Source organism: Carcharodon carcharias, chromosome 10 (genome assembly GCF_017639515.1).
Source record: "Carcharodon carcharias isolate sCarCar2 chromosome 10, sCarCar2.pri, whole genome shotgun sequence".
Taxonomy (NCBI): domain Eukaryota; kingdom Metazoa; phylum Chordata; class Chondrichthyes; order Lamniformes; family Lamnidae; genus Carcharodon; species Carcharodon carcharias.
Window position 1 is genome coordinate 12,116,306 of NC_054476.1, and position 13,592 is coordinate 12,129,897.

The window sequence follows — 13,592 nt, forward strand, 5'->3', positions numbered from 1 at the left end:
TGTGGTACCTCCATCGAAAACTTCCCCTTTGTTCTAAATTTAATGAAGACCGCGATCTTTTTAAGTAAGTTTGTTATTATCTGGGTGATGCAACACATAACAAATATTTACTGACAGAACCAAAATCAAGGGTAACCAAGAAAACTAAGAATTTAAGATTTCTTAAGTTCAAAACAGGTAATAAGTTTAATTTAAATATTCAGCGCATTTGCTCAGGTAAGGAAGAGGTCCAAATGAACAGCTTCCTGATTCATAAGACTTCAGCAGTCCAAACCATCTGCCAGTGAAGTCCAAAATTATTTTTTTCATTTTTGTTTTTATTCATTCAAGGGCTGTGGGCCAGGCTAGCATTTAATGCCCGTCCCCAAATGCCCTTGAGAAGGTGGTGGTGCTAATGGTGATGGTGGGCTACATAATTCTGTGAAACTTCACTGGAGTTGCACAAGATGTAATTTCACTTGCAATTACTGTTGACTGAAAAACAGTTTCATCAGGGATCCATCTGCAAAGTACACTTTTGGTCATGTTTTGCAGATGACTTACAAAAGGTCGGGGAGTGATGATAGGAGGTTTCTACAGCAAGCCAATTATCTTCCATACACTGAATGAAGGGATTATGATTCAATTGGAAGGCTTATAAATCTTAAAAATGGATACTGTATTGCTATTAGACAAAGGTGTGCTATTCCTGTTGTGGTATGGCACTATTAGCATCTTTCCAGGAACAAAAGATTGGCGGGAAAAAAACAGTAGCTGATAAATGGGCTACCTTCAAAAAATTGGTTCGGGCACAAAGTATATTCCAACCAAAGGGAAAGGCAGAGCAAACAAATCCAGGGCTCTCTGGATGAAAAAGGAAGTAAAAAGGGAAGAAAAAAAGTGCGCTTATGACAGGCATCAGGTAGAAAATACAATCGAGAGCCAAGAGGAATAAAGAAGGCCCAGAGGGGAGGTGAAAAATTATATTAGAGAAGCAAAAAGGGATTATGAGAAAAGACTGGCAGCCAACATAAAGGGGAATCCCAAAGTCTTCTATAGGCATATAAATAGTAAAAGGGTGGTAAAAGGAGGAGTAGGGCCGATTAGGACCTAAAAAGGAATTTACACATGGATGAAGGGGCCATGGCTGAGATATTAAATGAATACTTTGCATCCGTCTTTACCAAGGAGGTAGATGCTACCCAGGTCTTGATGACAGACAAGGAAACTCTATCACTAAAAGGGATCAAAATTGATATGGAGGAAGTGTTGAATACCCTGTCAGTATCTAAAGTTGATAAGGCACCGGGACCGGATGAGATGCATCCAAGGATATTGAAGGAAGTGACAGTAGAGATTGCAAGGGTACTAGCCATAATTTCAGTTTTCCCCAGACTCATGGGCGGTACCAGAGGACTGGAAAATTACAAATGTTGCACGCTGGTTCAAAAAAGATTGAAGGATAAGCCCAGCAATTACAGGCCAGTTAGTCTAACTTCAGTGGTGGGCAAGATTCTAGAAAGAATTATTCAGGATAGAATTAGTAGTCACATGGAAAAACATGGGTTGATAAGGAAAAGCCAGCATGGATTTCTAAAGGGGAAATCGTGTTTAACTAACTTGGAGTATTTTGAAGAGGTAACAGAAAAAGTTGATGAGGGTAATGTTGCTGATGTGGTGTACATGGACTTTCAAAAGGCATTTGATACAGTGCCACACAACAGACTTGAGAAAAGTTATTGCTCGTGGAATAAAAGGACAGTAGCAATGTGGATACAAAAATTGGCAGAAAAATAAGCAGAGAGTAATGGTTAATGGGTATTTTTCGGGCTGGAAGAAGGTTTATAGTGGAGTTCCCCAGGGGTTGGTATTGGGGCCCTTGCTTTTCTGATATATATTAATGATCTAGATCTTGGCGTTGGCAGGGGACAACTTCAAAGTTTGCGGATGATACGAAGCTTGTAAACTGAGTACGACAGTGTAGAACTTCAAAAAGACAGACAAGTTGATGGAATGGGCAGATGAAATTTAATGCAGAGAAATGTGAGGTGGTGCATTTTTGTGGGAAGAACATGGACAGACAATATAAAATAAGGGGTGAAATTTTGAAGGGGGTGTTGGAGCAGAAAGACGTGGGTGTATACGTGCAGAGATCATTGAAGGTGGCAGGGCAGATGGAGAGGGCAGTTAATAAAGCATATAGTGTCCTGAGCTTTATTAATAGGGGCAGAGAGTATAAGAGCAAGGAGGTTATGCTGAATTTATATGACACTCGTTGGACCACAGATGGAGTATTGTGTACAGTTCTGGCCGCCACATTATAGGAAGGATATGAACATATTGGAGAGAGTGCAGAAAAGGTTTACAAGAATAGTTCCAGAGATGAGAAACTTCAGTTACAAAGATAGATTGGAGAGGTTGGGACTGTTCTCCTTGGAGAGAAGGCGGCTTAGAGGAAATTTGGTAGAGATGTTCAAAATCATGAGGGGGCTGGACACAGAGTAGATAGAGAGAAGCTGTTCCCGCTCGTAAAAGGATCAAGAATGAGAGGGTACAGACTTAAAGTGATTTGCAAAAGAAGCAAATGTGACGTGAGAAAAAACATTTTCACATGCATGTTCGGGCCCCGAGTGCACTGCAGTGTGGTGGAGGCAGGTTCAATCAATGCAGTTAAGAGGGCATTAGATGATTATTGGAATAGGAACAATGTGCAGGGGTGCGGGGAAAAGGCAGGGCAATGGCACTAGGTCATAATGCTCATTTGGAGAGCAGGTACAGACACAATGGGCCAAACAGTCTCCTTCTGTGCCGTTAAAATTCTGTGATTTCCTACTAGCTAACAACTACCGCAAAAAAATACATTAACCAGCCAACATATCATTTTACTGCTGCCACCCCACACCTGAATGTTAACTATTAAGGTCTCCATAAGGAAGCATTAAACCATGCGATAATTTAGTGCAAATAAATTAAGTTTTACCACTCCTCCCTTACCCCAATAGGAACAGATTACAAAAGGCTACTGTTTACCATAGATTCATAGTTTCACATCACTATCAATATAGAGTTGTACAGCCAGCAGTTACTATGCCTGCTGCACTTGACCAAAAATTGGACCGTGTGGCTGAATGCATGCACGAGGCTTAGGTCTCCAAGCAGCTACTTTTAACGTTGCAAGTCTGTGGCAGGAGGGATACTTCTCACAACATCTAAATATTTCTATATCATTATTTGAAAGTTCCCAGGCTGCCCAGTGGACCACCCACATCCTGCACTTGGCAGCAGCATTACTGCAGACCCCAAAAGTGTGAGACTGCCTACTACAGCCTCTCTCATATCTCCGCGTTTGAGTGTGCGGAGGCACAAGTTAAACTACCTTCATGTCATGAAAAATGGTAATGTAATGGAAATGTTTCCTATTCACATGCCGAAATTAGAACTAGACAGCTGTGATCAATTAAAATCCTCGCTACTGACAATTTCCTGTAGTAATTACAAGAACTGTTTGCCGGTGTAAGTTTCTAGAGTGCAATCAATCAATATTTTAGCCCAACAATCTTTGTAGTAAAACATTTTTCTCCAAACAGTTAATCTATGCAACAGCTATCTTGTGCCTTTCTTTACAACAAATTCAATCTAAAAGTTGATTATAAACTATTGCAAACCCCATTGATTCTACCTGCCAATATAGCACTTTGTATAATTTATGCTGTCAACTGGTTTATCAATAGGACACAAGCGTTATATTGACAACACTAATGGATAATATGAAAACATGCAGACAACTTCATACAAGTGGCTTAATTCACAATCATAGGTCTGTTGCATGCCACAGATGGAGAGAGGGGAGAAGAAGACCAAATAGAAAGGATGAGGAAGTGGTGAGAAATTGTTCAACTGTTACTGCATTAGCTGTTTTCAAATTATATGGAGAAACATGGGCAAAGATAAGGCTGAAATTAAACAATCTCTTTGCTGGGGCTACTCAAACTGCTTCTGTAACTGTAGTCAACAGAAACATAATGAGACAAAAAAAAATTGCCATCTTTGGAAGAAATTCCCAACTTCAAGTAAAGTTGCAGCTCAACAGCTTCCAGTAGGGCCATATGTTCCCATATGCAGAAATGATAGTTGACATCAGGGAACAGACACAACCATGCTGACCATATTTACAGACACACCTAAAACACACTAACCACTCAAACTTATACATAATTAAAAATAATGACTTCATACCCTGCTGTTATGAGCATGCAATATCAAAAAACAGCTGATCAGTTCAAAACAGATCATTCTAAATTCCACCACTATCGCTAGGTGCACTTATGTGAGTGCTACAGCTTTTCCCATCAATAAAAATTGAAATCTGGATGTTGAATACCATTTGTTGTAGAAAAGCCTACCTCAATACAACAAAATCTTTTGGGAATAAACAAGTATTTTTTGTTCTTTAAAACAACTTACATGCTTTGCAAATGCTGAATCAGATTGCATAACATATTGGCAGTTGGCAAGTGATGACTATAATTACTCAAAACTGGCAAAGTTTGAGAACAAACTTATTTGCAGTGCTCAACTCCTTCCCTCCCTACATTGCTGGCATAATGCACTTAGGTTATGTGGCTAAAAGCAGGTTGTCACTTGTGATCAGATTCAAAATTTAATCATCACCAGAGTCCTGGTACAAGCTGCAAATTAGAAATTGTGTGTGTTATGGAAGAAGGTCCAGTCAGACCAAAACAGAAATTCTACAAGGGGCACTGCAGGAATTCACCAAGGCTCCTTCAACAGCCCCTTCCAATCTGATAACCACTACCATCTAGAAGGCCAAGGGCAGCAGATAGATGGGAACACCACCACCTAAAAGTTCCTCCAAGTCACTCACCATCCCGACTCCGAAATTTTTTCGCTGTTCTCTCACTGTTGCTGGGTCAAAATCCTGGAACTCCTTTCCTAATAGCACCGTGGGTGTACCCACACTACATGGACTGCAGCAGTTCAAGAAGGCAGCTCACCACCATCTTCCCAAGGGCAACTAGGGGTGGGCAATAAATGCTGGCCCAGCCAGCGAAGCCCACATCCCATGAATGAATAAAAAAAAATTCTATTGATGACCTATGCAGTAACAGATCTAAAAAATACTCTCCCTCATTTCACCTGGATTCATGGACTAATTTAGAAGGGGGCCGAGACTGAAGAGTGTTCAACAGCACTGTACCAGTAGGTTCAGCAGTTGTGCATTTCTATATCACCTTTTGTACCTCAGAGTGCCTACAGAACTTCACAAGCACTTTTGAAGTGCAGGCCCTATAGCAATGTTTGATAATGCAACAACCAATGTGCACACAGCAAGGTTCCACAAAAGGCAATATCGGGAAAGGGTAAGCAGGTTGGCCTACACTCACTGGAGTTTAGAAGAGTGAGAAGTGACCTTATTGAAGCATACAAGATTCTGATGGGGCTTGACAAGGTAGGTGCTGAAAAGATCCCCTTGTGGTGGAATGTAGAACCAGGGGGCAGTTTCAAAATGGGGAGTCACCCAGTTAAGGTGGAGATAAGGAAGAATTTCTTCTCAAAGGGCCGGTAACGTTTGGAATTCACTACCCACGGAGCAGGGGAGGCTGGGTCATTGAATGTATTCAAGGTTGAGCTAAGACAGATTTTTGGAGTCAAAAGTTATGGGAGGCAGGTAGGAATGTGGAGTTAAAGCCACAATTAGATCAGCCACAATCTTATTGAAAAGTGAGGCAGGCTCGAGGGGCCAAATAGTCTAATCTTGGTCCTATTTCTTATGTTATGTTTAGCAGTGAGATAATCAGATAATCTGATTTAGTGCTGTTGGTTGAGGACTAAACGTTGGTCAGGACATCAGGGAAAAGACTGCCATGGGATTTTTTACATCCACTTGAGGGGGCAAATATCTCATCCAAAAGGCAGCGCCTCTGATGATGTAGCAAACTCCCCGTACAGTACTGTGTGTCAGCCTCAAATATGCGATTAAGTCTCTGGAGTGGGACTTGAATTGTAACCTTTGGACTTATTCGTGCCACACAAGTGCCAGCCAATGACCATCTCCAGTAAGACAGAATCTAACCATATTCCCTTGATGTCTAACAGCATCACTATTGTTGAATCTTGCACCATTAACCTCCTAGCAGAGGGTTACATTCGCCAGAAACTGAACTAGACCAGGCATATAAATACTGTGGCTACAAGAACAGGCCAGAAATGGGGAATTCTGTGATTACTAATTCGCCTCCCGACTCCGAAACCATGTCCACCATCAATAATGCACAAGTCAGGAGGGTGATGGAATACTCTCCACTTGCCTAGATGAGTGCAGCCCCAACAGCACTCACACTCGACACCATTCAGGACAAAGCAGCCGCTTGATTGGCACCACATCCATCACCTAAACATTCACTCTCTCCACCATCGGCATACACAGGACTTAGGAGCCATTCTGCCCTTTGAGCCTGCAGTGCGCACCATATTTAAGATGCACTGCAGTGACTTGCCAATCCACCTCTGATGGCATCTTCTAAACCTGTGACCTCTGGTGCCTAGAAGGACAAGGGCAGCAGGCAGATGGGAACACCACCACATGCAAGTTCCACTCCAAGCCACACGCCATCCTGATTTGGATGCTGTTCCTTGACTGTTACTAGGTCAAAATGCTGGAACTCCCTAATGGTGGATGTAACTGGACCAGATGGACTGCAGCAATTCAAGAATGCAGCTCACCTCCATCTTCTCAAGGGCAGTTAGGATGGACAACAAGTGTTGGCATTGTCAGCAAAGCTCACATCACATAAAAGAATAAAAAAAAGAGAACTCGGGGTCAACTGCTAACACTGATCTAAGGCTGACACATCTTGTAATAAGAATTAAAACCACAGTTTAATTTATTTGAACTCTGCAGAGGATTGGTAATAGGCCAAGTGTGATGGATGCATATTTGAATGCAATACTTTGGAGAATAATTGTACCCTTTATTTTCTTGTACAAATAGCTCAAAGGTGTAATGCCAAATTGTACAAATTGACCAATTTCGTTTTAAATTGGTATTAATTTGGTATTAAAAAACTGCTCTCTTATTTTAAAATTGCCATTTCAATAAAAGTTGTTTGAAATGTATTTGCAGATTCCTGTGATATTACTCACTCATAGGTGAGTAACAAGGACCTTAGGCATCTCTCTCCACTGGAGAGAGAGAATTGGTTATACACAGCTTGAGGGGCACTACTAACCCAAGAAAAAATTGAGAGATTATAAGTCAGGGCGGTAAAAGGGACACAGAGTACAGCAGCAGAGTAGTCAACAGCATGAGCTGGAGCGGGGTTAGAATGGGATGCAAAGCTGGAGCTGAAACTGGGATGAGGGTTTGGTTTCCTATCACCTAGCAATGGGAATCGGCAAAAAAAATAGCTCCTAAGGTTTGAAACACAAATGTTGTGATCCCCGTAGAGACTGATAACTTTAAAAAAAATTTCAGTCCTTCAGAGAATTGCTGAAAGGATCACGTGACAAGATCTCAAGTTTTTAGACCTTCACTATAACACACAAACTTAAAGCAACATTGATTTAACACTATTTCAGTTAGCAACTTATACTCTAAACTACAGAAAGGATTTCCCCATTTAACATTTAAATCTCTCTCTATGGTTATACTTTATTCTGTCCTTTTAATAGACATTTCATTCTCCTGAAACCAGTCCAAAATGATTCTTAGCTCCCTTTTCCTTTTCCAGCCAGATAACTCCTAATCTCTGAATGGAGTTTCATGGTGTGGGTTACCCTGGAGATCCCTCTAACCAAAGTTAGGCAAATCTTCCAGCTTCGTTTAAACCCTCAAATCTTGTTCTCTTCAATCAAGCATGAGCTCCCACCCGCATTTTGCGTGGTGAACCATAGAGACTTGCTGGCCCCCCCTCTCTCTCTCTGATTCTTGCGGACTGATCCTGTCTAAGTGATATTTTTAGGGAAACCTGTAACCTGATCCTACAATGGCATCCTATGGACTCTTCCGATCTCGAAGTCCATCCCCATGGCAACGTGAATCATATGGGCCTTGTATCCAAGAAATGATAATTAACTATCCTCCAGAACCCCAAGATCCCCAACTTCATTCTATCTTGGAATTAATTAAATAGTTTAATATATAACTGTTTACACAGCCTGACATTCCTAAAGCTTTCCTGGGACTTGGAGACTAACAGTCTACCCACAACAAAAACAGAAAGTGCTGGAAAAACTCAGCAGGTCTGACAGCAGCTGTGGAGAGAAAGACAGAGTTAACATTTCGAGTCTACATGCTTTAGTTGAAGAAGAGCCATATGGGCTTGAAACGTTAACTCTGTCTTTCTCTCCACCGACGCTGTCAGGCCTGCTGAGTTCTTCCAGCACTTTTTGTTTGTGTTTCAGATTTCCAGCACCCGCAGTATTTTGCCTTTAAAACCGTCTACTTACCATCAGCACAGCTGCTCTGGTCTTTATTTACACGTGTGAATAGCTTTTATCTTGTCCCCAGTAAAACAACCTGCTGCCCACCCTCCCCACAAACCTCCCGCCCTTTTAACAACCAAGCCTCCTAGGCTTGCTGGCAGCACAATTGAAAATAGGTCACATGACCCCCTTCATTCCTCCATTTTACCCTAAATTAAAGACAGCCCCAAAACATAATCTTATAAAACCTTGCAGTTTTTTGAATTTTGTAAATAGGGGCATAAGCTACAAGAATAATAAGTCATGAGAAATTTGTATGAAACATAATTTCGGCTGAAGTTAACTGTTTACAATTTATTATTTTTTAATGAATAAATCTCAGGGTCTAAGTCCTGAGGAAATACATATAATGAACCCATGTATACCATTCTTGGTGTGTAGTAAGACATTAGTCACTAGGCTTCTAAATTAATTTTAGCAGAAAATAAGTTGCACATTTAAATTTGTGCACTCATAATGAAATTAGTGACACATTCAGACTGTCACCAAAAAAGAATTTTCAACTCCCAAAGCTGTGAAGGAACATGGTAATATTTTAAAATGCTACATATATGTAATGACTTCAGGGACAAAAAGATACATAATCCGTCTCTTTGGTTTAGTAGCTTAAATTACATAAGAAACTTTATTCTGATTATCATTCTATTCACAAACATGTGCAAAACATTTTTCCAGAAAAACGTCATTCAAAAATTTGTTTTAAACCGGAAGGAAACCTATCACTTTGAAATAAGCTACCTTGAAATAAATAATTGCTTCATTTAAATTTATAAATGGAATATATAGTGAACATTTCTTAACTTCAATCAGTAAGGGGCAGGCAAAGAGGCAGGCCACTATGCGGGAGGGAGGCAAAGACCGAGTGAGTAGTGCATTAGACTCACTAGGCATTAGGGAATTCAGTGCACGGGGGAGGGGAGGAGGAAAGAACTGTGGTATACATAGGAATTATTCTAGGTTAATTAAGAGTAATTAAATTAAGTTAACTAAATAGCATGAATAATAATGGCAGCACAGGTGTTATGTTGCAGTTGTGGAATGTAAGCTTTTGGATGCCAAGGCGATCCATGACAAGCACATCTGCAGAAAGTGAGAGCAGCTAGAGGAATTCTGGATCAGGATTATTGATCTGGAAGCTGAACTGCAGACACTGCATAACACAAGGGAGAATGAAAAATACCTGGATGCTTTGTTCTAGAAGATGGTCACGCCTTTTAGAATAGGATTGTCTGAATTGGTCAGTTGGTTAGAGGCAGGATGATGTGACCATGTATGAGACAGGTAATGGGACCAAGCAGATAGTAGTGGAGATGCCTCAGACTTTGCAATTGTCAAACAGGTTTGAGGTGCTCATAACCTGTGTGGATTAAAGCGAGGTCTGCAAGGTAGATGAGCAGGCTGGCCATAGCACAGGAAGCCGTTCAAGCGGGGGGAGAAACAGGAATGTAGCGAATGTAGGGGACTGTATAGTGAGGGGGATTGACACTATTCTCTGCAGCAAAGAGCAGGAGTTCAGGAGGCTGTGTTGCCTGCCCAGTGCCGTGATTTGGGTTATCTGCTCAGGACTGGAGAGGAACTTGCAGTGGGAAGGGGAAGATCCAGTCATTGTGGTCCATGTAGGTACCAATGACATAGGCTGGACAAGGAAAGAGGTTCTACATAGTCAGCATGAAGAGCTATGTACCAAATTAAGAAGCAGAATATAAAAGGTAAGAACTTCTGCATTATTACCTAAGCCATGTGCAAATTGGCTTAGGACAAGTAAGATTAGAGAGATGAATGCGTGGCTCAAAGACTGGTGTGGGAGAAGTGGGTTCCAGTTCATGGGGCACTAGCATCAGTGCTGGTGAAAAGTGGGGCCAAATCATTGGGACAGTCTACAGCTGAGCTGTGTTGAGATGAGTGTTCTTGTAAATCACAAAACTAGGGAAATAGAGAAGGCTTTAATCTAAACAAGGGAGGGGTGAGGGATCAAGCTTGGATAGATGTAGCAAATCAAGAGGTAGATTCAAGGCAGGAGAGCAAATATGGGAAATGATGGTCATAGAATGGCAGGACAGGACAAAGAGATAAAACCTAAAAATGCACCACTAGTGAAGGCTAAATGTTACAAAGATAACAAAGACAAAGCTAAAGGCTCTGTAACTGAATGCGCATAGCATTCATAACAAGGTAAATGAATAGACACTGCACATTGAAGTAAATAGATATGATCTGGTAGCCATTACAGAGATGTGGCTGCAGGATGACAAGGATCGGGTTCTGAATATTGAAGGGTATATGACATTCAAGAAGAATAGGAAACTAGGTAAAGGTGGAAGGGTAGCAATGTTGATCAAGGATAGCATTGGTACAATAGTTAGAAATGACCTTGGTTCAGGAAAGCAGGATGTAGAATGGGCTTGCGTGGAGATGAGGAATAGTAGGGGAAAAGAATCGCTAGTGGGAATGGTCTACAGGCCCCTAACAGTAACCACAATGTAGGACAAAGTGTACAAGAAGAAATATTGGGTGCTTGTGATTAAGGGGCAGCAATAACTATGGGTGATTTCCATCTATATATAAACTGGAAAAATCAACTGACAGTAGTAGCCTGGACAAGGAATTCACAGAATGCTTTCAAGAAATTTTCTTAAAGCAGCACGGTCTGGAACCAACCAGAGAACAGGTTATATTAGACTTGGTATTATCTAATGTGACAGAATTAACTAATGACCTCAGAGTGAAGGCATCCCTAGGTAGCAGCGGCCATAATATGATTGAATTTTACATTCAGTTTGAAGGGGAGAAGTGTGTGTCTAAGACTAGTATTTTAAATTTAAAAGAGGCAACAATGTGGGCATGAAAGCTGCACTAGTTGAAGTGAACTGAGATACCAGGCTAGGGGATATGTCAATTGAGAAGCAGTGACACACATTTAAGAGGATATTTCAAAATACTCAATAAGTATAAAAAAAATTCTAAGGGGAGGACCCACCACCCGTGGTTAACTAAAGAAATTAAGGAAAGAATCAAACTTAAGGAAAAAGCATATAACTGTGTAAAGGTGAGTGGCAGGTCAGATGACTGGTCAGAATATAAAGAACGGCAGAGCATGACTAAAAAAGTTAATCAGGAGAAAGAAGTTACAGTATGAGAGGAAGCTAGTTAGAAATGTAAAAACTTGTAGCAAGTGTTTCTACAGGTGGTTAAAAAGATTAAACAAAATGAGTGTCGGTCCTTTAGAGATTGACAGTGGGTAGTTAATATTAGATAAGGAAATGGCAGATGAAATGAACAAATACTTGCTTCTGTCTTCACTATAGAGGATACAAAAAACATTCCAGTAATAGCTATAAATCAAGAGGTGGAAGGGAGAGGGGAACTTGGTGAAATTACAAGGACTAGGAAAGTGCTACTCATCAAACTGATGGAGCTGTAGGATGACTAATCTCAGAGTCCTGATGGACTTCATTTTAGGGACTTAAAAGAGGTGATTAATGAGGTAGCAGATGGTTGGTGTTAATTTGCCAAAATTCGCTAGATTCTGGAAAGCTTCCATTAGACTAGTAAGTAGCAAACATAATCCTTCTGTTGGAGGAGGAGGGAGGGGAGGCAGAAAACAGGAAACTACAGGCCAGTTAGCTTGACGTCTGTTGTGGGGAAGGTGTAAGAGTCGATCATTAAGAAGGTTATAGCTGCGCACTTAGAGAAACTCAAAGTGATCGGGAAGAGATAGTATGGTTTTATGAAGAGTATGCATAAATGGGTCTTTTTCTGATTGGCAGGATGACACGCAAGGATCTGTGCGGGGGGCCTTAACTTTTCACAATTTACATCAATGACTCGATATGGGGAGTGAAGGTATGATAGCTAAATTTGCAGATGACACAAAGATAGGTAGGAAAGTCTGTTCTGAAGAGGACATAAGGAGGTTGCAGACAGATATAGATAGGTTGCGTGGTCAAAAATCTGGCAGATGGAGTATAATGTGGGAAAATGTTCACTTTGGCAGGAAGAATAAAAAGGCAAAGTATTACTTAAATGGATAATGGCTGCAGAATTCTGAAGTGCAGAGGGATCTGGGTGTTCTAGTACATAAGTTGCAAGAAGTTAGTATGCAGGTACAGCAAGGAATGAGGAAGGCTAATGGAATGCTATCCTTTATTACAAGAGGAATTGAACTTAAAAGTAAGGGTGTTATGCTTCAGTTATATGGGGCATTGGTGAGACCACATCTTGAATACTGTGTGCAGTTTTGGTCTCCTTATTTAAAGGAGGCAGTTCAGAGGAGGTTTGCTAGATTGATACCTGGAATGAACGGGTTGTCTTATGAGAGAAGATTAGGCAGGCTGGGCTTGTTTCCACTGGAGTTTAGAAGGGTGAGAGGTGACTTGATTTGAGTATAAAGATCCTGACTGGTATTGACAAGGTGGACGTGGAAAGGATGCTTCCTCTTGTAAGTGAGTCCAGAATTAGGAGGCAGTGTTTTAAAATTAGGCAGTTGGGGGGGGGGGGGGGGTGTCAACCTTTTAGGACAGAGATGAGATGATTTTTTTTGAGGGTTGTATGACATTGGAACTCTCTGCCTCAGAAGGCAGTGGAAGTGGGGTTATTGAATATTTTTAAGGTAGAGGTAGATTGGTTCCCTTGCCTAACAAGAATCTAAGGTTATCAGGGGTAGATGGGAATATGGAATTCAAAACACAAACAGATCAGCCATCATTTATTGAATGACAGAGCAGGCTTAAGCGACCAAATGGCCTACTTCTGCTCCTATTTCATATGTTCAATAGAAAAATCAAATTAGCATTTGTTTTAATGTACAATAAAACGCGCAAGTCACTGCAATATCAAATCCTCAATTTATGTTTAAAAACTGACTTTTCACATCAAGAAAATATCCTAGGGTTACCACAATGGCTCACTGCATAAATGTACAACATGGCTTAGTACGCGACTACATTTACTATAACTGGACTGAGCAGTAAAGAGACGTTCAGTCCACGGACTATCATTAGCTGTGGGCCGGTACATAGAATGTACTGCACAGAAACTGTCAATCAGTTCAACTGGTCCATGTCCATACAAGTGTCCTCTCATGCCTCTTCTTTTAACACAAATCAAAA

The 13,592-nt window shown here is 40.9% G+C and overlaps 1 protein-coding gene across 4 annotated transcripts in view; it reads right to left on the reverse strand.

Moving 5' to 3' along the window:
• The window catches only part of lgr4 (leucine-rich repeat containing G protein-coupled receptor 4), a 125,882-nt gene that overhangs the window by 45,387 nt on the left and 66,903 nt on the right, over positions 1–13,592 (reverse strand). The gene's annotated exons all lie outside the window — the stretch shown is intronic.